This window comes from Engystomops pustulosus, chromosome 7 (assembly GCF_040894005.1).
Source record: "Engystomops pustulosus chromosome 7, aEngPut4.maternal, whole genome shotgun sequence".
NCBI classification, from domain to species: Eukaryota; Metazoa; Chordata; class Amphibia; order Anura; family Leptodactylidae; genus Engystomops; species Engystomops pustulosus.
This window is the reverse complement of record NC_092417.1, coordinates 84,587,328-84,611,838: the sequence shown is the minus strand read 5'-3', so window position 1 is coordinate 84,611,838 and position 24,511 is coordinate 84,587,328. Positions and strand designations below refer to the sequence as shown.

The window sequence follows — 24,511 nt, the reverse complement described above, 5'->3', positions numbered from 1 at the left end:
GTACAATGAAAAATTGTAACAACTGTTTAGGTCACGTTGCTCCCTATACCCTTCGATTATTTCATAAGGGGCGCCACATAACGGGCACTGAACTTTCCAGAAATAATTGCAATTTCCATCTTGGACTCCATTGCATATCATATTTGGAAACCACCTATATGTTCAAAATGCTCATTTCACCACCTGTATTACACTACACCACTGTACATTCAACAGTTAGGGTCACTTTTCGGGTTTTCCTGTTTTGGTACCCTTACGGCTCTCCAAATGTATTCTGACACATGAAGGATTTCTGTCAAATTTGGCCTCTAAAAGACAAACATCCCTCTTTTCCTCTACTGTGCGCCCATAAAGCATTTTATATGCACATGTGGAGGACTTCTACACTCGGGAAAAATAGTTTTACACCTTTTTTGGGGTTATTTAATATATTACCCCTTGTGGCTTACATAAATTAGGGGTAAAGTGACATTTATAGGAAAATTTTCATCTTTTTAATGTTTAGGGCCAAATTGGATCATTTACCTGTAGGGGCAAATACATATATTACACATTGCAAAATTCTCTAAGTGGTGTGTGTTCAAAAATTAGGGTCACTTTTCGGATTCTTATCTGTTTTATACCACTAGGGTTCTCCAAATCCATGTCAAACATTTCTGTCATATTTTAAGGGGTGTAGTTTCTAAAATGGTATCATTTGTGGGGGGGTTTCTGTCATGTGGGCCTTATAAAGTCACTTTAACTAAATTGCCCCTCCAAAAGTAGGTTTTGATGATTTTCGTGAAAATCTGAAAAATTGCACCTAAACTTATAAGCCTCCTAACATCCTAAAAAAGGAAAAGATGTTTGAAAAATGATGCCAAGTTAAAGCAGACATATGGAAAATGTTAGTTATCAAGTTATTTTAGTGATATGACCAACTTTCCAAAAAGTAGAAAATTTGGAAAACATTGTTTTTTCAAAATTTTTGCAGAATTTCCATTTATTTCATAAATAAATACTAAACATATTGATTAAATTTCTCGACCAACATGAAGTACAATGTGTCAGGAAAAAAAACAATCTCAAAATCAACTGGATATGTTAAAGTGTTCCAAAGTTATAACCACTTAAATAGACACGTCAGATTTAAAAAAAAAAAATGGGCCTTGTCAGGAAGGTGAAAAGTGGCTTTAGTGTTAAGGGGTTAATGCCGCAGACGGTGTTGCTGGTAAGTGTTTGCTGTAATTGTAGAGGAACAGTTCCTCAGGAACTGGTTAGCAACACTAGTTTACCATCAGTAAAATTGATGGCAGATGTCATTTTAAGTTAAGAACCTCATCTTTTAGACTTGTGGTACTGTGATCTACAGAATTGGAGATGCAGGAAGTTAAACACATTCCTGAGTTTTTTAAAACTAGTTTTATATCCATTCAGTACCACAAAATGTTGTCAAAAAGACGAGATTCTAATCTTAAATATGACAGCATGTTTCTAGGTGCTATAGACCTAAAGGGCATCTGAAGTGACACTCTCCCTGCAACTTCTAACTTTGAAAGAGAATTTTTCACATTTTCTAGAATGGACATCTCATATCCTACCTGAAGGGACCATTAGTTTGGCTTGAAATCTGGCAACAGGTTGGAGGGAGGTGGTAGATTTCGAGAACCTGAGCACAAGACCATACAAGAGACTTTCCAGTGGCGAAATTGAGAAGCAGAGAATTGTGACACCCAAGATATACTGTAGTTACCAAATACTTCACCCCCTATAAACCATATAGACCCCTAATTTACTTTTAAAAAAAAAAAAAAAAAAAACACTTGGAAAACCTATTGACTCGAGTAGAAGCCGAGGATGGGAAATGCATTTGTCATAGGCCCCCACCCCCCAGTATACAGCCTGCATCCACTGCCCCCAACATAAAAAGCCTGTAAGAGAATAGAACCTGCCGAAGGGGTTTCGGAAGGAGAGTACACTTTTTTTTTATGTTGAAAAACTCTGCTTATACTCGAGTTATTACAGTATGTGTAAATATTATATACACTCACCGGCCACTTTTAGGTACACCTGTCCAACTGCTCGTTAACACTTAATTTCTAATCAGCCAATCACATGGCGGCAACTCAGTGCATTTAGGCATGTAGATATGGTCAAGACAATCTCCTGCAGTTCAAACCGAGCATCAGTATGGGGAAGAAAGGTGATTTGAGTGCCTTTGAACATGGCATGGTTGTTTGTGCCAGAAGGGCTGGTCTGAGTATTTAAGAAACTGCTGATCTACTGGGATTTTCACACACAACCATCTCTAGGGTTTACAGAGAATGGTCCGAAAAAGAAAAAACATCCAGTGAGCGGCAGTTCTGTGGGCGGAAATGCCTTGTTGATGCCAGAGGAGAATGGGCAGACTGGTTCGAGCTGATAGAAAGGCAACAGTGACTCAGATCGCCACCCGTTACAACCAAGGTAGGCAGAAGAGCATCTCTGAACCCACAGTACGTCGAACTTTGAGGCAGATGGGCTACAGCAGCAGAAGACCACACCGGGTGCCACTCCTTTCAGCTAAGAACAGGAAACTGAGGCTACAATTTGCACAAGCTCATCGAAATTGGACAGTAGAAGATTGGAAAAACGTTGCCTGGTCTGATGAGTCTCGATTTCTGCTGCGACATTCGGATGGTAGGGTCAGAATTTGGCGTCAACAACATGAAAGCATGGATCCATCCTGCCTTGTATCAACGGTTCAGGCTGGTGGTGGTGGTGTCATGGTGTGGGGAATATTTTCTTGGCACTCTTTGGGCCCCTTGGTACCAATTGAGCATCGTTGCAACGCCACAGCCTCCCTGAGTATTGTTGCTGACCATGTCCATCCCTTTATGACCACAATGTATCCAACATCTGATGGCTACTTTCAGCAGGATAATGCGCCATGTCATAAAGCTGGAATCATCTCAGACTGGTTTCTTGAACATGACAATGAGTTCACTGTACTCAAATGGCCTCCACAGTCACCAGATCTTAATCCAATAGAGCATCTTTGGGATGTGGTGGAACGGGAGATTCGCATCATGGATGTGCAGCCGACAAATCTGCGGCAACTGTGTGATGCCATCATGTCAATATGGACCAAAATCTCTTCCAGCACCTTGTTGAATCTATGCCAAGAAGAATTGAGGCAGTTCTGAAGGCAAAAGGGGGTCCAACCAGTTACTAGCATGGTGTACCTAATAAAGTGGCCGGTGAGTATATGTCCACTGTCATTTTGTGCGTATACACTTCATATCAACCACAAATATATGTACATTTGCACCAAAGACTCCATATCTACATTGGAGGTTATGTTTGAACAAAAAACACTGCGATATTTTTGATTTAGGCTACAAACGTATAAATGTAGTCGGTCCAGGAATCAGTGCACACAGTTGGGAGTTTCTAGCTTTATTGCAGTGTTATCTGTAGAAAATATTAGTATGCAGGTTAAACAACCTCAATAGCTCAAATTGCAGCTAGTCCATTGCACACAATGTATGCACCTTGTTTCGCCACATCTCTATGCTACTCTATGGAGTACACATGGTGTTTTGAAACACTATAACAGCTGAGGAGAGGAGATTTGCCTAAATACATTGCTGTGAACATTTGCATTTACAAAACACAATGTTAACCCCTTAGTAACTAAACTCGTTTGCGCCTTGATGATCAAGGCCTATTTTTCAAAATCAGCATGTGTCACTTTATCCGGTTAGAACTTTAGAAGGCTTTAACTTACCCAAGTCTTTCAGAGTTTGTTTTTCCGTGACATTTTGTACTTCAAGTTAATGGGAAATTTTGGTTGATATATTAATTGGTAAGCATTTTGAAAAATTGAACATTTACCATATCTCAGCTTTGTGCGGGTTTCATTTTACAAGTGTCCTTTTGTTTAAGTATGACACTAGAAAGATGACAAAATCAATAACTTTAAGGACCATTTAATTTCTATAGGGGTTTTGGAAGTTCTGTTAATAGAAACCCCCCACATATCACTCTGTTCTATTAACTTCATACCTCAGATCCAACTTGAAGCCCTAGCAGGATCTAGTGGGTTAAACAGGCCGGATCAGAACTCCTTCGGGTACGGACTGTTAGAGCAGGATCATAAAACTGCTGGGGCACTGCTATTTAACTGCACAGGGGGCCCATGAAGACCTTAAGTTGGGCTGGCCGAGAAACCAGTTGGCCTAGCCTAAGGCCCCTTAGTGACCGCCTAATATGGATTTCTCTGTTGGTCACTTAGGGGTTAATATCCCCACAGCTGTTTTATTGCATTTCAAAAAGCTATGTCAACACCACACATGAACACAGCGTAAATATGCAAGGCACTTTATGTTAAATCCTCATTTATTGAAAGAAACAACATATACAAGAATAAAATAGATTCCAAATTATGAGGGGTGGTCTTGCAGGACTGCAACATTTGAGCATAACAGCATCAAGATATAACAGAGTTATGAACCGTAATAATGAGCCGAAACAATATGAAATATGCAAGGCACTTTTAATGGACTTCTATTAAACGCCGATGTCCTATAAGTTGCAAACAACCGGTGTGCATGATGCCTAAATCATATATATGCAAGGATGTAAATTTCAAATTCCTCCTTGGCTAAAAATACTCCTCAGAAACTAGAAGAGTAGATTCTTTACCATTTCAAAAAACTGCAGTGCAACCTCTGGTCACATCCAAAGAGATGAGTTGTGAAATCCAAAAGGTTTGCAAATAACCACAACATAGGGTGATGGCACACCGGCGTTTTGAATGCGTTTTTGGCCCATTTTTAAGCAGTCAGTTAAAAACGCATGCATTTATTGAAAACGTATCTGTTTGACAGGTTTGACCAATTATCATAATTGAAACTGGTCAAAAATGCATGCGGTTTAAAAAAAACGCATGTATTTTTCAAAAACGCATGCGTTTTTTAACGCATGCTGTTTTTGACAGACTGCTTAAAAACGGGCCAAAAACACGTTCAAAACACCACGTCTGCCATCATCTATATTCTTTAGATACACAGATCTTTGAGGAAAATGACTGTGTGTGATGTGAATAAACACAGAGGTCTAAGGATTTAACTCCTTAATGACGCAGCCTGTTTTTAAGTTAATGCTCAGACCTTTTTCTTAAAATTTGACCAGTTTCTCTTCCTGTGGTAGTAACTTTTCAACACTTTAAGATATCCTTGTGATTTTGAGATTGTTTTCTCGTGAGACATTGTAGTTTATGTTAGTAGTGTCATTTCGGTGATTCAATAATTTAGGAAAAATTTGAAAAAAAAATGACAATATCCAAATTTCAAATGTTAGACTTTTTAGACAAAGTCATACCACTTTTTAGAAACCTTTTGCCATTTTTATTTCCATAATTTGTTTTACATTTTTTTTTTTTTTTTTTTTTTTACAGATCTGAGAAGGTTTCAAGTTTTCAGATTTTCAAGAGATTTGAAAAATGCTAAGTTTTCAGTGACCAATTCAGTTTGGAAGTGCCCTATAAAGGCTTATGTACTATATACCCCCACAAGTATGAACCCAACATCTCAAACTATTCAAATCAGCATTTGAAAAGTCTGTTAACCCTTTACATCTTTCTCTGGAAGCAAACAAAAATGGATTGGAAATTTTGAAATTTCAATTTTTGAATAAGATTATTTTCATTTAGCCCAAAATGGACACTTTCTGAAGGAATTTGAGGTAAATATACATCCCAAAATTTTTGCCCTGCTTTTTCTGAGTACGGTAATACCAGACATGTGGATGTCAACTGCTCTTTAGTCGTACAGCGATGTCCAGAACAGTGTTTGTACAATTGGGTTTTTGGAAGGTCAATTTGACTGCAAATGTTTTGTGGTGCCACAGTTTAAATGGAGAGCCCCTGAAGTAACAGTATAATAGAAAACTCCCAAAGATGTCACCATTTAGGAAACTAGACCCCTCAAAGAATTTATCTGGGGTTGAGGGGTGAGCATTTTAACCCCCAACATGCTGGCCAAATTCTAATGCAAAGTAAATGGTGCAGAGTAAAAGATGCATTTTTATCTCAAAAAATTAATTTTACTGCCTAAAATTTTGTATCCCACCCATGCCACTTTAGACAAACACCCCAAAAATCATTCTGCACGTTGTCCCGAGTAAGGCAATACCACACATGTGCTAAAAATTGACAGGCTGGGTACACAGCAGGGATGAGAAGGGAAGGAACAAAATTTTGCTTTTGAAGCTCCATTTTCACCTGTCTGGATTTGGAGTGCCATGTCATGTTCGCAGGGCCCGTGAGGTACCAGTGCAATAGAAACCCCCGAGAAATTATACCATTTTGGAAACTAGACCCCTCAAAGAATTTATCTTGGGGTGTGGTGAGCTTTTTAACCCCCAAAATGATGGTCAAAATGTAATGCAAAGTAAATGGTGCATATTAAAAATTTAGTTTTTATCTCAAAAATGTCATTTTAGCACCCAATATACTGTGTCCAACTAATGTCACTTCAGACAAACACCACAAAAATAATTGCAATACCACACATGTGCCAAAAATTGACAGGCTGGGCACACGGCAGGGCTGAGAAGGGAAGGAGCGAAATTTTGCTTTTGGAGCACCCTTGTCACTATACTGGTGTTGGGGTGCACCAGTACCAGTACAATAGAAACCCCCCAAGTAGTGGCCCCATTTTAGGAAAGGGCACCCTTCGAAGAATTTATCTAGGGTTGTATGAACATTTCAACCCCTGAGATGCTGGGTCAAATGTAATACAAAATGATGGGGGCAGTGTAAAAATTGCATTGTTTTCTCAAATGTGCCAAAGTAGGAAGAAATGTATTCAGCCCAACTCATCCCACTGTGGATAAACACCCCAAAAATCATTCAGTGGGTTACTTCGGGTATGGCAATGCCCCATGTGTAGCAGTCTACAGGCTGGGGACACAGCAGGCCGGAGAAGGGACAAGCAAAATCTAGCTTTTGGAGCACCCGTTTCACTAGACTGGTGTTGGGGTGGTCCTGAGGTACCAGTACAATAGAAACCCCTGTGCAGTGACCCCATTTTAGGAAAGAGCAACCCTCTAAGAATTTATTTAGGGTTGTATGAGCATTTTAACCCATAAGATCCTGGCTCAAATGTAACACAAATTGGTGTTGAGTAAAATTTGCTTTGCAATTTCCCTAAATTTGTAATTGTAGTGTCAAAAGTATTTTATCCAATTCATGCAACTGGAGGCAAACACCCCAAAAATCATCATGCAGGTTCTCCCGGGTACATACCAATAATCTACACGACACGGCAGGGCTCGGAAGAGAATTGCATTTGGAGTACCAACATTTACATTTTTTTTGCACCATAAAACATTTGTAGATGCCCTCAGGGATCAGTACAGTAGAAACCCCTGAGAACTGACCCTATTTGAAAACGACATCCCTCCATGAATTAATCTAGTGGTGTAGTGAGCATTTTAACCCCACAGGTGGACCCCAAGGATGATGCATAATGGATAGTACAAAATATCTATTATGCCATCTTGTGCCCAGCTCCTGCCACGGGAGACATACACCCCAAGAATCATGATGCAACCTCTCTCTTGTCCTTGTACCTAGGCACTTCAGCCTAGAGGTGCACAAACAAACGTCCCCACACTCATCCCCACTTCTGGGACATGGTGGGGGTAGTACACAAAAAGTCAGTCAGTCTCTGAAATATCATGCACCTCTGATCGTTATCTCTTTTTTTATGTGTCAATACAATGTCAGAAAGCCAGATAAAAGTGTATATAAACCTGTACCCTGATAATCTAACCACATGGTCACCCCACAGATCTAGACGAATCATAATGTGACTGCTGAGGGAATGATAGGAGCTAAAACAGCAATAAAACGGAGTAAAACTGTAAAGCAAGGGGTTAAAGGGGATGTGTAAACATCACTAAGCGATTGAGATGTGAGAATTTTCTTTGTGGGAAAACCACTTTAACCTCTACGTGGCTCAGCCTATTTTGGCCTTTAGGACGTGGTCCCATTTTTCAAATCTGCCCTGTGTCACTATAAGAGCTTATAGCTTTGGAGCGCTATAAGATATCCAGTGGATTTTGAGATTGTGTCACGAGAAAACATTGTACTTCAAATTAGTTTCAATATTTTGTGTTTAGTTATGAAAAAACACTAAATGTGGCAAAAATTTTGAAAAATTCTTTATTTTCAAAATTCTCTACTTTTGATGCAGATAGTCATATCTCCCAAATAAATTCATAACTTACATTTTCCAAATGTCTACTTTATGTTGGCATGGTTTTTTTAAGATTCCACATATTTTACTAGAATGTTATAAGGCTCAGAATTTGGGTGCCTTTTTCTTACATTTTTTGGAAAATCAGCAAAACACGTATTTAGTTGGACCTGCTCAACTTCTAATTGACTGTGAGAGGCCTACATAATAGCTAGACTCTTAAATTACCCCATTATAGAAACTACAAATTGTAATATTTTTTGACAATACACTCATTTTGGATAGAAAATTAAACATTTGTAATGGATCAAATGAAAAAAGGCTCCACAAAGTTTGATACCCCATATGTGGTGGTCCCCTGCTGTATGGGAGCACGGACGGGCATAGAAGGGAAGGAGGCGCCATCCAGAGCAGATTTGCATGGTCACAGGCTATATACTGCATTTTACAGGTTATAATTTTTTTTCTTTTTTTAATGTGGACCTACAGGGGCCACAGGAGATGAACTTTTCTGTTAATTTTGGGGCATCTGTAGCCAACTGGTGAGATTTTATTAACCCTTTGTTGGTGGAGGAAATGAAAATCAAATTTTAGGAAGATTTTTTTTTTGTGTGTGTGTGTGGGGGGGGGGGGGGTTGATTGGCCATTTATCATACCATAAAAATAGTATATTATTTGTATTCTCTGGGTCGCCATGATGAGGAAATACCTCATTTATATAGATATATATTTTTTTTTTTTTTTACAAATTTTACTGAAAATGTAATTTGCCAAATATGTTAATTTTAGCATCACCGTCTTTTCATATGCACAACTTTTTTATTTTTCAGCTGACAAATCTGGTTAGGGCTTATTTTTTGCAAGAAGCGTTCCTTTTATTGTTCTTATTTTTGATTGCATAACATTTTGTTTTATCACTTTAGAGCATTTATTAAAGTGTATTAAATAAAAATTATCCTTTTTTGGAGGGTTTTTTAGGTTTTTTTTTTTTTTACGGGGTTCAGTTAGCGGGTCCAATAACAATTCTGTTTTATCATGCAGACATAGCAATATATGTGGGGGTTTTGTGTATTTTATTCAATTTTACTGAATGAAAACATCACCATCTTTTCATATGCAAAACTTTTTTATTTTTTGGCTGACTAATCTGGTTAAGGGCTTATTTTTTGCAAGAAGAGTTGTTCTTATTAGCGGGCTTATTTTAGAGTGTGTAACATTTTTAAATCCCTGTTTACAGCATTTTTTAAAAAAAGTATTAAAAAAATTTTCAGAACATTTTTTGCCGTTTACAGTGCTGGTCCAGTAACGATTCTGTTTTATAGATTTTACGGACGTAGCAATACGCAGTGGGGGCTTTGTGTATTTGTGCTTTTTATACTTTATTAAGTGTTTTTATGGGAAAGCGACATTTTAGGGGCTTATCTTTTTATGCATTTATTTATTCTTATGTTTAAACTTTAATGTTTAACTTTTATTACTTCTAAAAACTTGAACCAGCGATGCTCTGATCACTATACACTGTACAATGCTCTACAATAAGTATTCATTGTGGACCAGTGCTGTCTGAGCATGCATACACATGCGCAGACAGTTTACAGTCATACCCGGAAGGGGTCTGACTGCTCAGGACATTGGGCAGCCCCAGGGCACTCAGCAGAACCCCGGGGCTGCCCAGAAGAGGATCCCCCGGTAAGCGGCACGGTGGATCCAATCCATAGGGGAAAGACCCTTCTAAGCCATGATTAAGCATGTAAAGGGGTTATAGAACATCCCGGTGGGGGAAGTATCTACCCGCAGGGTTGTATTATATCCTGGTGCATGTAGGGGTTAAGGTACATTCTCTGTAAATTTGCACAACAACCATCTTAGATTTAGACCCATGCATGGGTAGCTGCATACAAGGTACACAAAAATAAAAAGGGCTGGCACCTATTAGGGTTATTTTCTGTTGAGTGAGCAGAATACCATTATCAAGCAGCCATTAACCCTTTACAGACGCAGGGTTTGCTCATTTTTTGCTCCCCACCTTCAAAGATCCATACCTTTTTCATTTTTCCGTGTACAGAGATGTGTGGGGGCCACTGGCTCATTTGTAACAAAACTGCAGATGCCATGAAGCCTTGGGTCTGACAAAGACATACCAAAAAGAAGCTTACTGCACATTAGCACAGCATGGGGAGGAGAGTATAAGCATATACCATCAGGTATTCCTATGGTAGATGTCTTTTAAACATGATGTTTGAGGGGAAAAAAAAAAAAAGCTTTCTTAGCTTAAAACGCAATGTTCCTCTTTAGATGTATGAAATACCATTACATGACAGATGTATGTAGATATATTTACACATATCATTATCGGGCAGGGTACCCAATTCTAAAAACAGGTGAGCTTGTCGCTCACTCCACTAGGTTGCTTACCTAAGGCTCCAAGTTAAAATACTATTGAAGCCCCCATGAACACAATCGTTTCTTCAGATGGTAAGCCCGTGTTTTTTGCGTATCACAGCACCATGCACATGGTCCAAGTCATGCTTTTCGCCATAAAACTATATACAAATAGCTATGGACTAGAAACAAACATTTAAGGGAAAAGAAGAGACCGTCCAATAACTAGACAGCAAAGTAGAGTATGCATTAATATTTTCCTTGCACATACACTATAATCAAGTAACTCCCAGGGAACTCATGATGCAACACACATAAAACCTATGGAGAACACAGTGTTATGATTGTTTCAGCTAGCCAAAAGAAGGAATTGTTCAGAGGTTCTCATCCTACAGTTCCAACATCTTGTGTTATATGGGTTATATTTTAGTAACGATGATGTTTATTATCTGAATTTAGTTACCGTCATGACTGAAAAACAACATTCTGACAAGATACATGCGGTGACACTGCAAGATCATTCACTTATTTAGTGACTAAAGATTTTCTTCATCAAAATGCAGCTAGTGTTGGGTAATTTCCATGCCATTGTGACCGACTACAGGCGGTCCCCTACTTAAGAACACTCGACTTACATACGACCCCTAGTTACAAACGGACCACTGGATTTTGGTAATTTACTGTACTTTAGTCCTAGGCTACAATAAACAGCTGTAACAGTTATCAGAGGTGTCTGTAATGAAGCTTTAGTGTTAATCCTGATTCTAATGACAACCCAACATTTTTAAAATCCAATTGTCACAGAGACCAAAAAAGTTCTGGCTGGGATTACAATGATAAAATATACAGTTCCAACTTACATACAAATTCAACTTAAGAACAAACCTACAGACCCTATCTTGTATGTAACACGGGAAATGCCTGTATATTCAAACCTCTAAACACATGGTAAAAAAACAAAAAAAAAAAACAAACAAACAAACAACCTACAATATATTCCACAGGTCTAAAACCCATCAAACAGCTGCAAAATAATACCTTCCTACATATACTGATGGATGAAGATTATCAGCACATGATGAGAGTTGTAGTATAATGCAAGATCTGGTGAGCTGCAGTTTGGTGGCAACTGCTATTTATGTTTTGAAGAACATTAGAGACAATAGCTTTGCTCGTGGAAATAGAAAGCTGCATCATGTCAAGAACCAACATAACAGAGGAAAATGCATTGTCACTGGCCACTTGCATAAAGTGGATGCTTCTTTCTTTCTTGGGAATGAAAGCTAGCTGCAGTATTGTGTGGTCTAATGCACCCTGCCAGTGCTCTTAATTTGGGTAAGAAAACAAGGTATGCAAAATAGAGAAGAGCAATTACATAGAATTTTCAGATAAAATCACACATTATGGGCTAGAAAGATGAAAACCATATTCTCATTATGTCAAAGACTTTCTCTGCTGGTATTTACTCATGTGTTGCCTCCATTTGCTCGTCTACATAGACGAGCAGAATTCAGCAAGTAACTCATTTGTCTACCGCCATCATCCCCATGATGCATATTCTAAGACCAAATTACCATTTTATATGGTAGACAATGTATATCGCGCCACCAAGGTCAGCTCACTTCTTCTGGACAAACTTAATAGCATGAAAAAAAAGGAATAGAGAAAAAGAAAAAAAATTACAACTAATGAATAAAGATAAAAGTATAATAAGCCCCTCATGTTTCCTAGATAGGGAATGATCAGATTTTATATGTAGATAATATTTTAACACATATTACACGTTCAGCTACGTACAGAATTCCATGAGCATCCTAGATGGGAAACGAGACAGGTTGTATGTCTGGATAACAGTGGTATGAACAATTATTACACATATAAGTGTGTATGGAATTCCCTGAGCATCCTAGATAGGGAATGAACAGTTGGTATGTGTTGATTATAGAGGGACAAACATATATTACATATACAGTAGTGTACAGAATACTCTGTGCTTCTTAGAGAATGAACAGATTATATGTACAGGCGGTCCCCTACTTAAGAACACTCGACTTACATACGACCCATAGTTACAAACGGATATTGGTAATTTATTGTACTTTAGTCCTAGGCTACAATAAACAGCTGAAACAGTTATCAAAGGTCTCTGTAATGAAGCTTTATTGTTAATCCTGGTTCTTATGACAACCCAACATTTTTAAAATACAATTGTCACAGAGACCAAAAAAGTTCTGGCTGGGATTACAATGATAAAATATACAGTTACATACAAATTCAACTTAAGAACAAACCTACAGTCCCTATCTTGTATGTAACCTGGGGACTGCCTGTATAGATTAAATTGTAATGAATATTCATTATAGAGATATTTACAGTTGTATAAAGAATTCCCTGAGCATTCTAGATGGGGAAAGAATTTGTTGTACCGTATATTCCGGCATATAAGACGACTTTTGAAGACAGAAAAATCTTCTGTCTTCTCTGGGGTCGTCTTATACGCCGGTAATCCCGACCGCCCACCGTGTATTCACGGCGGCGGTCGGGTCCCGGTGCATGGAGAGGGCTCACGGGCTGAGCCCTCTCCATAGCCGGTAAGTCTTTGCTGCATATTGCAGCAAAGATCGCGGGTGTTTTCACAGCGATGGCTGCCGGCAGCCTCAAAAAGCTGCCGGCAGCCTCAAAAAGACATCGGGGCGCATACTCACCCTCCGTTGGCCCCGATGTCCGCGTGGCTCGTATTCAGTGTTCCGCGCCGTCTTCTTTCTTCTGCTGGGCGCCGCCATGTTTTTCCCAGCAGCGGCGCGTCATACTAGGCGCCTGCCGGGAAAACATGGCGGCGCCCAGCAGAAGACGGCGCGGAACACTGAAGATGAGCCGCGCGGACATCGGGGGAGCAGCGCAGCATATCGGGGCCACCGGAGGGTGAGTATATAAGTTTATTTTTTTTATTTAATGCTGGGCTGGGCAGTGCTGTATACTACTGGGGGCTGTGCTGTAATGGTAATGTGGTTGTATGCCTTAGGTTTATGAGCGACAGTTTTCCTGCTATATACCTGCATGTCATAAGAATTTAAATTAAAAAAAGGACCATGTTAAATTCAAATCAGTTTTTTTTTAAATTTTTACCGGTGTTTTGTATGCGTTGGAAAAGGGGTAGTCTTATACGGCGAATATATCTTAAACTCTATATTTTAAACAGGAAAGTAGGGGGGTCGTCTTATACACCAGGTCGTCTTATACGCCGGAATATACGGTACGTGTGTAATATGTACATTCCACTATAATCTACAAATTGTTATTTCCTCATATAGAATGCTCACGGAATTCTATACACATCTGTGCAATATATATTCATTTCAATCTAATCTATCCAAATAACCAGTTCATTCCACATCTAAGAAGCACATGGAATCCTGTTCACAACTGTAGACGTGTAATTTATGTTTGTTACACTATGATCTACACATATAAACTGTTCATTCCCACTCTAGAATGCTCAGGAAATTCTGTACATGTGTAATATGTACTCATTCCACTGTAATTTACACATTCAACCATTTCATTCCCTATCTAGGATACTGGGGGAATTCTGTATGCAACTGAATATTTGTAATATGTTCATTCTACTATCATTCAGACATACAACCTGTTCATTTCACTCATGGGATTTTTGCATAGCCGTGAACGTGTAATATATGTACATCACACTATAATCTACACAAAATTCTTATAAGGGAAAAGAACAGGTAAGGATATAGGATATATAATAGGATAATAGTCAAATGGACAAATATTCAGTTGAATAAGGAATTCTCTGAGCATCCAAGATGGGAAACGTTTGAAATATGTATATTATAATGCAATGAACATGTGTTACACATCTTTCTAAGCTTCCTAGATGGGGAATGCTGTTTGTAAAGATTATAGTGGAATGAACATATATAACATGTAATCAGTTGTGTACAGAAATCCCTAAGCGTTCTAGAAGGTGAATAAACACAATGTATTTTCAGATTATAGTGGAATGAATATACACATATACAGGCGGTCCCTGACGTAAGGACACCCAGCTTAGACGAAACTCTCTGACCACTGTGACCTGTGGTACAGTTCTCCAGATGTTTTACTTTGAACAGGGAGCAATAAGTTACTGCTTTAATTTTTGGTTGGCACCTCGCGATAAATAAGCAGGGTTTTGGGTTGCAGTTTGGGCACTCGGCCTCTAAAAGGTTCGCCATCACTGTTCTAGTGTATGTCCCCTGTGTATATCTTTATATTTTACTTTGCTTTTCCTCTGAGTTCAATGTTTGTAGAGGTTACACACCATAAACACAGTAGAATGTGAGTGGTAAATCTAACATTATCAAACATCTCAAATTCAGAAAAGCAGAAACTATAGGTATAGTAGCCAAGCCTTCATGTGATCTCGCACTTCTAGACTGTGTAGGATTATGATATGAAACGTCTGATCCAGTTCCACTGTCCTCAAAACCAACTGTTTATTAGGCAATTCCTCTATAACCGGAAATTGTTAGAGATGTTGCCCACGCGGTTACTTCAATGCCATCCAACCAAAGTCAGTGCTCAGAGGCTGTTCTCTAGCCTCTAAATTACAATGCTACACTTGACGTCATCTATGAAGGAGGGATCTGATGGCTGCGAGACTGTTTCCAAGAACAAGTGTTTATTCCACTATAATTGGCACATACAAATCAATCATTCCCCATCCAGGATGCTCATGGAATTCTGAACACAAATGTAGGTGTTATATGTTCATTCCATTATAATCCACATATACAATTTGTTCATTCCACATCTAGGATGTTCAGGAAATTCTGTATACATTAAATATTTGTATTTTATATATGTTCATTACACTACAATCCTAATATACAATCTATGGTTTCCCCACCTTGGACCTGAAGGAATTCTTTACAAAGGATAATATATGTCTGTTACAGTATCTACACATGTAATCTGTTCATTCCACATCTGGGATGCCCAGGTAATTCTATATGCAATAGAATAGGTGTAATATAGGTCCATTACAGTATAAACTATATTTTAAAAAAACTGTCTATTCCCCATGTACTAATCATGGGAAACTTATACCTTTCTACTGTACATATATTGGTTTTAATGTTCATTCTTTATAGTATTTCCCCACTTCTTGCCTCTGTAAAGGAACAATGCTCAGTACCAGTTTTACTCCTACCACAGGTGTACAGGACCAACACTGTTAAAAAACAAAATCCTCATTTCATTCTGCTTTATAAATTTATACATACGGATCTATTACTCTATATATTAGCACACAGATACCTAGAACAATCTCCAAGACATGCTTGAGACCCCTGCCAGTAGTTCCTCAACTCTTAGCTTTAGTACCATTGCCTCAAGAATTAATGATTCAATACTTTGTCTCACCATAACTGAGCCATCATCATTAACAATAAGGAGCAGAAAGAAGAAATTGGATATCACTTCTCAGTGACCGGAGTAATTTAGAAAACCATTCAAGGAAAACGTATGAACTGCCACGCATGATCCAATGAGCAGGCTGTCCTTCTCATGTAAAGGTTATACCGAGAAGCCGCATGCTAGGAACAATAGATATGTCATGGAGAAACCCCCGCCCCCACAAGACCTATGCAAGACTAAAGCTAGGCCTTGTCATGCCGCTATCAGGAGAGCAACCATTACTTTATAAAATTCAGCACAACAAAGCTCGGAGAGCATCAGTAGAGCCTAACAGCCAGCCACTTTCACATACAGCACATCCCAAAGAGAAAAGATCAAACAAGGATCCTCACGGTCTATGCAAATCATGTGGATTTGGATTAGCTGGTAAATATGTTTATGCAAATCAATATTATTAATGCAAATTAAAATGAGTCAACCTACAGCACAGGATCATACAGAAACCTTAGGACAAACTATACATGAAGGTCAAAGTAGACACTGAAAATGCATTCACAAAACTAAATACAGCCTGTCTGCCTTAACGCCCATGCATCTACAATGAACACATATTCCCAAATAATCGAGACCTTCCATATATGTGACATTTATCCTTAAGTGGAGACGATCCTGGAATGTACTCAGAGGATTCATACCAAAGGACCATTGTATATCCCCTCTTAATGTGAACGGTCTCCAATAAGTGAATAATGTAGAAAGGACCACAAATACATGGCCAGTTTCCTTCCACATCACCTACTGTACCCATTGAGTATATTCTATTGCACAGGATGGATAATGAGAGGTTATCACATTGAATTTCCATGTTTTTAAAGTAGGTGTGCGCTATATCTACATATAGATACATATGTAGTACACATATGTATACATATAGTAACAAAGATTCACCCATGTGAAATCAGAAGGTGAAATGGTCCAATACCAGGTAAGCAATTTATGTGCTTGTTACAACAGAAAGGGATATATCATCCATTGATAAAATAACTGCAATATAATTTTATCAATGGATATTATGTGACTTGTTAATCAGCATTGCTATGGTAACAAGTAGAAGCAGCAGCAATGTACTGAATGGGAACGATACAATAAGCTGTGGCTTCCATCCATGAAAACACATCATACCCTGCACACAGGGAGCGGGCGCCAGGAGAGAGACAGCAGCCATCAGCTCCTGGTCATGGTGCAGGCCGGGGCTCAGGGATTACAGCCTGGGGCCGGTGAGGCGAGCAAGGGCGGATTAGGCCGCAGCAGGAAGACAATGCGACTGTCGGTACACCGGGGCAGGAGGAGGGGTGAGCCAGGGGGAGGGGTGTCCAGAGAAGGGGGGGGGCACTCTGTTATCACTGTGAAACCTGAACGCCGTCTCCCAGGATTTATATCCTGTGTAGCGGCGACACTTCTCTGACAGACAGACACTCACCTCTGCCCCAGCCGTGCTGCTGTGAGGTGAACGTCCGGTCTCTCCTCCTCCTCCCCCGGTAATATATCTCCGTCGAGCTGCCGTTACCGTACCCAAAGCGCGCCTCCGCCCTCAGAGAAAGACACTGCGGAGGGGAGCGGGCGCGGCCACGGCGGCTACGTCACTATTGTGACTCAGCGAGGACGCGCACGTAAATAGCTTTCACTGGCCTGGCATAGACCATTCCTCCTGCCAGTGTAGGCCCGCCCACCGAGTAGATGACGAAAGTGCGCGCTGTGTCTCCCGCGTTTTTCGTAAAGGTCGTTGTCAGAAACGAGCGCAGTTCCCAGGACGCTTGGAAAGAGTTATTTTACTTCTTTACATTACAGAGCTGACCACTCTGTAATGTACCGAAAAGAAAAGCCATTTAAATTACTGATGTTACTCTCAGAGATCCGTGTTTCCACCCTTAGACGAGCTAAAATATTAACTTAAAGGTTTTATCACTAAATTACAGGTAGTCTATGAAGTGTCCTTTCTAGTATTCCTTCTTTTCTGTGAAACCTAACCCATTGGCGGGAACTGGCTTTATCGGCAGCTTGCATTTTCAGTCATGTCTTTGTCTGCACGTCTGGTTCTGTAGTTATGTAAGTTTGGCATGATCTGAAAGACATCCTTATCTTTAATATGACACCAGTAGCATATTTCTAGGTATTCTAGAACAGAAGATATGGACTTCTGTACTGACACTTCCACTGCAGCTTCTAAACTTGACCCATCTCATGTGGAAATGAGGTTAGAAGAGTCATTTTTGCCTGACTTTTGGGGAGATTTTTTTCTTTCAATAGAAAAATAGGTTAGGTTTCACATAAAAGACTGTATTCTAGAAAGTACATTTCAAGCCCTACCTGAGGGAATAGTAGTTTAATGGAATAAAACCTGGTGATGGGCACTGGACACTGCATACCACCTTTGACAACAAAAGTAAGGTGAAGATTGCCAAAATCCTACGAGACCTAGACTGCCCTAATATTCATAAGCAATACCAAAAGGCATGGGAATAAATTGGTGCGTACAAGTGGCAGATGCAGTCACAAAACAAATGTAATGAAGGTCTAGGCCAGTGATGGCGATCCTTTCAGAGACAGAGTGCCCAAACTACAACCAAAATCCACTTATTTACCGTGAAGTTCCAACGTGGTATTTTAAGCATTAACTTACTGTTATGTGTTCTTCCGCATCTTTCAATTGTATCGGCCGCCTAATGCCACTAATACAGTTGAAAGAAAGAGGGCAAATAGCTTCTCTCCAGGGTCTCTCTATACAGGAAGAATGATGTGCCTGATGAAGTTGCCTGCAACTGCAGAAAGATTTGGTGGATTTGGTCCTGTTGGGTGAACTCTGTCCTGCAGTGATGGCCTGAGTGCCCACAGAAAGGGCTCTGAGTGCCACCTCTGGCACCTGTGCCATAGGTTTGCCACCACTGGTCTAGGCAGATGTCCTGACTTGTATACTACTCACCCAGGGGTCAGGAACCTTTACATCTGTGAGAGCCACACAATATGCACATGCTCCCCAGTTGATAGGTAGCCCCAGCACATGCCCTCCAGTTGATAGGTAGCCCCAGCACATGTCCATGTCCCCCAGTAGATAGGTAGCGCCAGCACATGCCCCCCAGTAGATAGGTAGCCACAGCATATGCCCCCGAGCAGATAGGTAGCCACAGCAAAAAAAAAAAAAAAAACTTCATAAATCTGCAGCTGGCTCCTGCGCTCTTCTCTATGACCTAGGCACAGCCATGGTTGGTTAGGCAACGGTGCCTGGTTCATAGAGAGGAGTGGACGTCATATGCCATCACCTAAGCAACAATGGCGGCGGCACCTGGGTTACAGAAAGTATGCAGACAGCGGTAACATTGCTGCCTGTATCCAGTGATTTGCGCTTATCCACTGATAAGAAGCACACGGCACCAATTGCTATTTATTAAAGATTTGTCTGTGAGCCAAATGCCGCCATTAAAGGAGCCAAATATGGGCCGGATTAAAGGCTGGGCATGCACCCCACCACTTTGCCCTTAAGGAGGCCCCCACCAAGTGGGCCCGATTCTGGCGGTCTAATGGTCGCCCGAATAGCCCACATTGTGCCCTAGGCAACACCTGCTCCATACACAGCAGGTGTCAGCTGTATAATATAGCTAACACCCTGTTACTGCCGTGGTTTGTGCTGGTAACAATAGCAGCAGTTAACCTGTTTCTTGGGGTTGAACCCTACCACGGCACCTAACTTACCATCCCAATGCGGTATTGCAGTATATAGTATTAGTAATCAGACCCTGCAGGGTTAAAGTACCTTAGAGCACTGTTCCCCAACCTTTTTGTATCTAGGGACCGGCTGCAACTAAAAATTTTTTCCAGTGACCGGGGCTGGGTAACCCTCTGAACATGGTCATTGGAAAAAAATGGTGTGCCTCACGAAAACATATCCATATCTAACCCCCAACCCATATAATGCCCCATTTCCTGCAGCCCCCTCCCCCCTATAGTGCCCCTTTTTCTGTAGCCCTCTTTTAATGGTTTGATAAAATGCTGACTACAGAAAAGCGTACCTTATAAAACCCCTTTTTCTATAGCAACCCACACACACCTATAATGTCCCCTTGTCTTTTGGGCTTTTCACTGAAGTGTCCAACATAGTGCTCCCCCCAATGAAAAGCCCCCAGCAGAGACCCCCACCCAATTAAATGTTTCAAGCTAAGCCCCCTTAACGCAATGTCCCCAACAGTGCTCCCCCATTAATAAAAATGCCCAAAGCAGTGCCCCCCACTAATGAAATGCCCCCAGCAGTGCTTCCCACCAAAGAAATGCCTCCAGCAGTGCTCCGCCATGGCTATTACCTATGGAACCTATCTTGTATTTAACCTGCCTGTATATTGACTCTAGGAATTTGGCAACCCTGTCACAAGTTGTATATTTGTAAATTAAATCTATTTGCTAAGGGAAGCATTATGAATTTGGGAATGGTTTCACAATTGACTGACACCATACAGTGTAGATCTGATATATATATACATATTTGTTCCAGGGTGTTTAGCTGGCTGTTCACATAAATCTTAATGAGTGAAATTTTCATGACTCATTGCTCTGTTAGGGTTATCCATATCACTTTACTAGTGTGAGTGTGTACAGCCAGACACACCAGACAAAACAAACCTCTTCAACATCTGTTGTAATCTTTTACCTAAATAATGTTTTTCCAGAACGAATATTTATGATACAGTATTAATTATGTAATTTAGCACCCCGGTATGATCAGTGAGGGTTCAATCCTGGCATACTATGGTTCAGCAAGACAAATGGAAGTGCAAAAGAAATAAAACTATATTGAAGTAGAACGACTGAAAGAGAATCATCCCTATGAAAGTTCACAATCTCTATTGCATCTTAATATATATTGCTATTTTAGCATAGTTTTTTAAAACTTTAATATTTATTTAATAATCCAGAAATCTGGGAGCATAACACAGAAAACTTTAAATGCCAAACCGAAAGAGATTAAGCACATGGGATAATGACATGTAGTTATTCTCAGCTCATGACTTGTACAGCAATTCAATAATTTCATGTCTTAAAAGCATTAAATTGGAACAAAATCTGTTTTTCTTTTATATAAGACACCAACAAGCAGTGAATACAAGCCCTCTGATGTAAAACAGAAATTTCCTCCATAATGATTATAATTCATCTCAGCAAAAGTTTCCACATGTCCTGCTTACCAAACTGTCAGTTCTCAAGCGAAACCTGGCAGGTCCTGAAACAGGCTTTGACTTGTACATATGGGAAGTTCCCTTAAACGGCACAGATGATAACAGACTGATGAATTCTGCATTAAGATGTAAATATAATATGCTTTCATCTATATTCAATGTTATTGCGATACAGCTTATTCATTTATAACACAGCCATTTCACATTATCAAAAAAGTCCATAAAATAGTCCAATGATTTACTAAGAGTCCAATACAAGTATATCCACCAAAGGATCATCACTATTTATATTAGGCATGGGAAGCGCTTGTGGCAGCTACATTTTGGGGCTCCACCCCTTTCTCAAGCATGTGCACTGCTATACATCGCTACCATTTGCATCATACATTCATCCATTCAAGCAGAAGTAATTATATCCTATCTTCTGATGTGACAGTTTTAACAGTTAGGTAGCACCAATGTTCCTGGAATATCCTTACATTACTTAACGACTAATAAGAAATATTTATGAAAACACAGAAAATGTGCAGTTCTCATTCAAGTAATTTGGATTAATTGGGGGGATTTATCATTGTCCTTTTTTGTCTACGTTTGGCGTTGTTTTGGCGTAGTTGTGGTACAAATGCTGTTTTGCAACTTTCCATTGCACCAAATGAACATAAAACATTTAAAATCCGCCAAATTCATTATTTGGATAGACAAGTTTTCACAAAACTGAAATGAATTAATGATCTGTGATTTGGCACAAATTTTTGTTTTTGGTGCAAAATGACTCCAATCACCCCCTGGCATAGAAATAGAAGAAAAAACACTACCAAATTCATCAAGACATCAAGGGACATGTGCGCAAAATAAAAAAAAACTTTTATGAGGCAAACCAAAAACAAACAAAAAGAACCAAATACAACAACATACATAGACTCACTTGATGAATTCAGATAAAACAAAAATGGAATTGAACATAGACAACAAAGACAAATTGGGGGACATTTATCATACGCTGGCGCTCGTGCGCCAGCGTATGATCGCCCCGCCACTGCAAATTCGCAGCCCGATACATCAAGAGGCTTCTGCCTCTTGATGTATCGGGCTGCCAGCAGCGCAGCGTTTAACCTACACCAGGCAGGACCTGGCGTAGAAAAAAACGCAGCCGGCGACTTTTCACGTATGAAAAGTCGCCAGCAGCAGCAAGTGCGCAGGCACGGGGACAGTAACGCCCCGCGCCGGCCCACTCCCATCCGGCCGCGCCCCCTGCTTGGCAGGCCGCGCCCCCCTCTTCATGCCCCTTCACGCCCCCCTGTCGTGAAGGTGGCAGATTGGGGAAAATAATCGCAAAAGCTAGCAATAAGCTAGCATTTGCGATTATTTCAGGGCCTCTGCGCCACTGGCGGTGCGCAGAGGTCCTGATAAATATGCCCCATTGTAATGAGGAATTCCCCCATTGTATCTAGTGTATAAATCCAATACACTTCTTTTTGTAACAACCTAATCCTTATGTCAATTCTAACATGCACCACTTCAATTCAAACATCTGAGATCTCCAGCACCTCAAATGTTGAAAAAATATAAAAGCTAGGCTTTATTAGGACATGTTATAAATGTTTAGCTGTACAACCAGACATAAAAAGGATCTGGATCATCAATAAGAGACAGAGAAAACTTGCCTCATAAGACATGATCAGAGGTGCGCATCTACATTTATTTTTCTTTTAAATTGTGTATAAGTAAGACTTATTCTCTTATTACTATTAGGTTATTAGGATTTTATGTAAAAGTAGATGATTATCCTCCATTTACATACAGTTTAAATTCTAGTTCAGAATTTTATCTTTACAGAAAAGATAAAGCGCTTCCTGAAAAAAATATAAGAAAACCCTAGGAAAAGAACACTTGAGAAGTCATCTGATTCATGTGAGCTGTAGTAAGATTACATCAGCTTTTACCTTGGGATTCCTTCAACAAGATTCATGACTCAGAGTCACCTGATGACTGCACTGTTGAGCGCCACGTCTGTAATGTATCGGTATGACAACGTCAGCAAATACAACTCACAATGTACAGCCCAAACACTTACCATTCTCATATTACATGTCATCCTTCTGTCAACCCTTCATTTACAACGGAGGACACTATTTCTACTCTAAAGTGGTTATAGAGAGTTTTGAGAATGTTTTTATGCCCTAAACAAAGATAGATAACAAACCTAAACTATGTAAAAAGTGAGAATAATGGCTGTCTTTTACTTTGCATTGAGTTATCTCGCCATTCAGGAACTACTTTTTAAGTTCACTGTAAAGCCGCATGTACACTGTAGAGAGTTTTTCAGTGACCAACCCTGATCGCACTCTGATCAGACTCTGAAGTGATCTGCAACGCAAGTGTGAAAGAGGCCTTAATGTTGTATAACTGGACACTGCGCATTTCAGTTTAGCTCATTTAATTCCATGTAAAATATGCATGGTGCAAAGCTTTAAATAGTTTTTCTCGGGGGGAAGAGTCATTGCAAAACTTATAACTTTTCTGCCCTATAAGCATAAGGCTACATAAATATTACAGAGCTGTCATTCTCTACTTAGAGATTATAGTTATATAAACACATACTGGATATGTTTTACATGCATATGACCACACATCTAATGTCTCACATTGGCTGTCTTTTTGCAGGACATTTCAGCCAAATGGACCATGAATAATTGAGAGAGGTTTCTATCACCAAGACACTAAGAGTCATAGTAGACAAGTGCTGTTCAGAGGTGTTTGGTTACTTGAATGTTCTTAGCCAAGCCTTTTAAAATAGAGCACTTGTTCTTTGAGCAAGGGCAATTATAATCTGTACAACTATGCCATTTACACAATTGTTGCTAAGCATTAGAAGAAATCACCAGGTTACATAATAAAGAATTTACTTAAAGATACACTATTTTCCCTTTCACTATATCCCTAGACCCAAATATGTACAAATCAGTATTTACCTTATATAGTTATTGAAAATTCCTTGTCACTCAGGGCTCATTCACACCCCCCGCCCCCCGCCCCCCCCCCCCCCCCCCCCCCCCCCGGGGCCTAGCCGTTTCTTTGGGCCTGGAGGCAGCCGGGGCCCAGAATACCGGAGTGGCCGACGGTTGCGGCCTAGGCACGCTGATGTCACGGTGCATGGTATGGGGACCTGAGGGCTGTCTTACAGCTTGGCAGGTCTCCAGTAGGTGGTGTATGCAAGAAATCGAGGGAGAGGCTGAATCTCCCTGGAGCAACCCCTTTGGT

At 40.0% G+C, this 24,511-nt stretch overlaps 1 protein-coding gene and 1 long non-coding RNA gene across 4 annotated transcripts in view; one reads left to right on the top strand and one right to left on the bottom strand.

Annotated features, from left to right (window-relative positions):
- The window catches only part of SIAH1 (siah E3 ubiquitin protein ligase 1), a 31,855-nt gene extending 14,130 nt beyond the window's left edge, over positions 1 to 17,725 (bottom strand). The window contains exon 1 of one of the 3 annotated variants that reach the window (XM_072117166.1): positions 17,509 to 17,725. The gene's annotated coding sequence lies outside the window, so the exon portion shown is untranslated. Of the gene's footprint in view, positions 1 to 17,210; positions 17,349 to 17,508 lie in introns of those variants that run through there. The other 2 variants (XM_072117164.1, XM_072117165.1) reach the window with 2 other exon arrangements.
- Positions 17,631 to 24,110, top strand: LOC140070535 (uncharacterized). Its single transcript, XR_011848935.1, has 3 exons — positions 17,631 to 17,807; positions 23,087 to 23,273; positions 23,915 to 24,110. It is a non-coding gene; the product is annotated as an uncharacterized lncRNA (long non-coding RNA).
- The last annotated feature ends 401 nt before the right edge of the window (positions 24,111 to 24,511 follow it).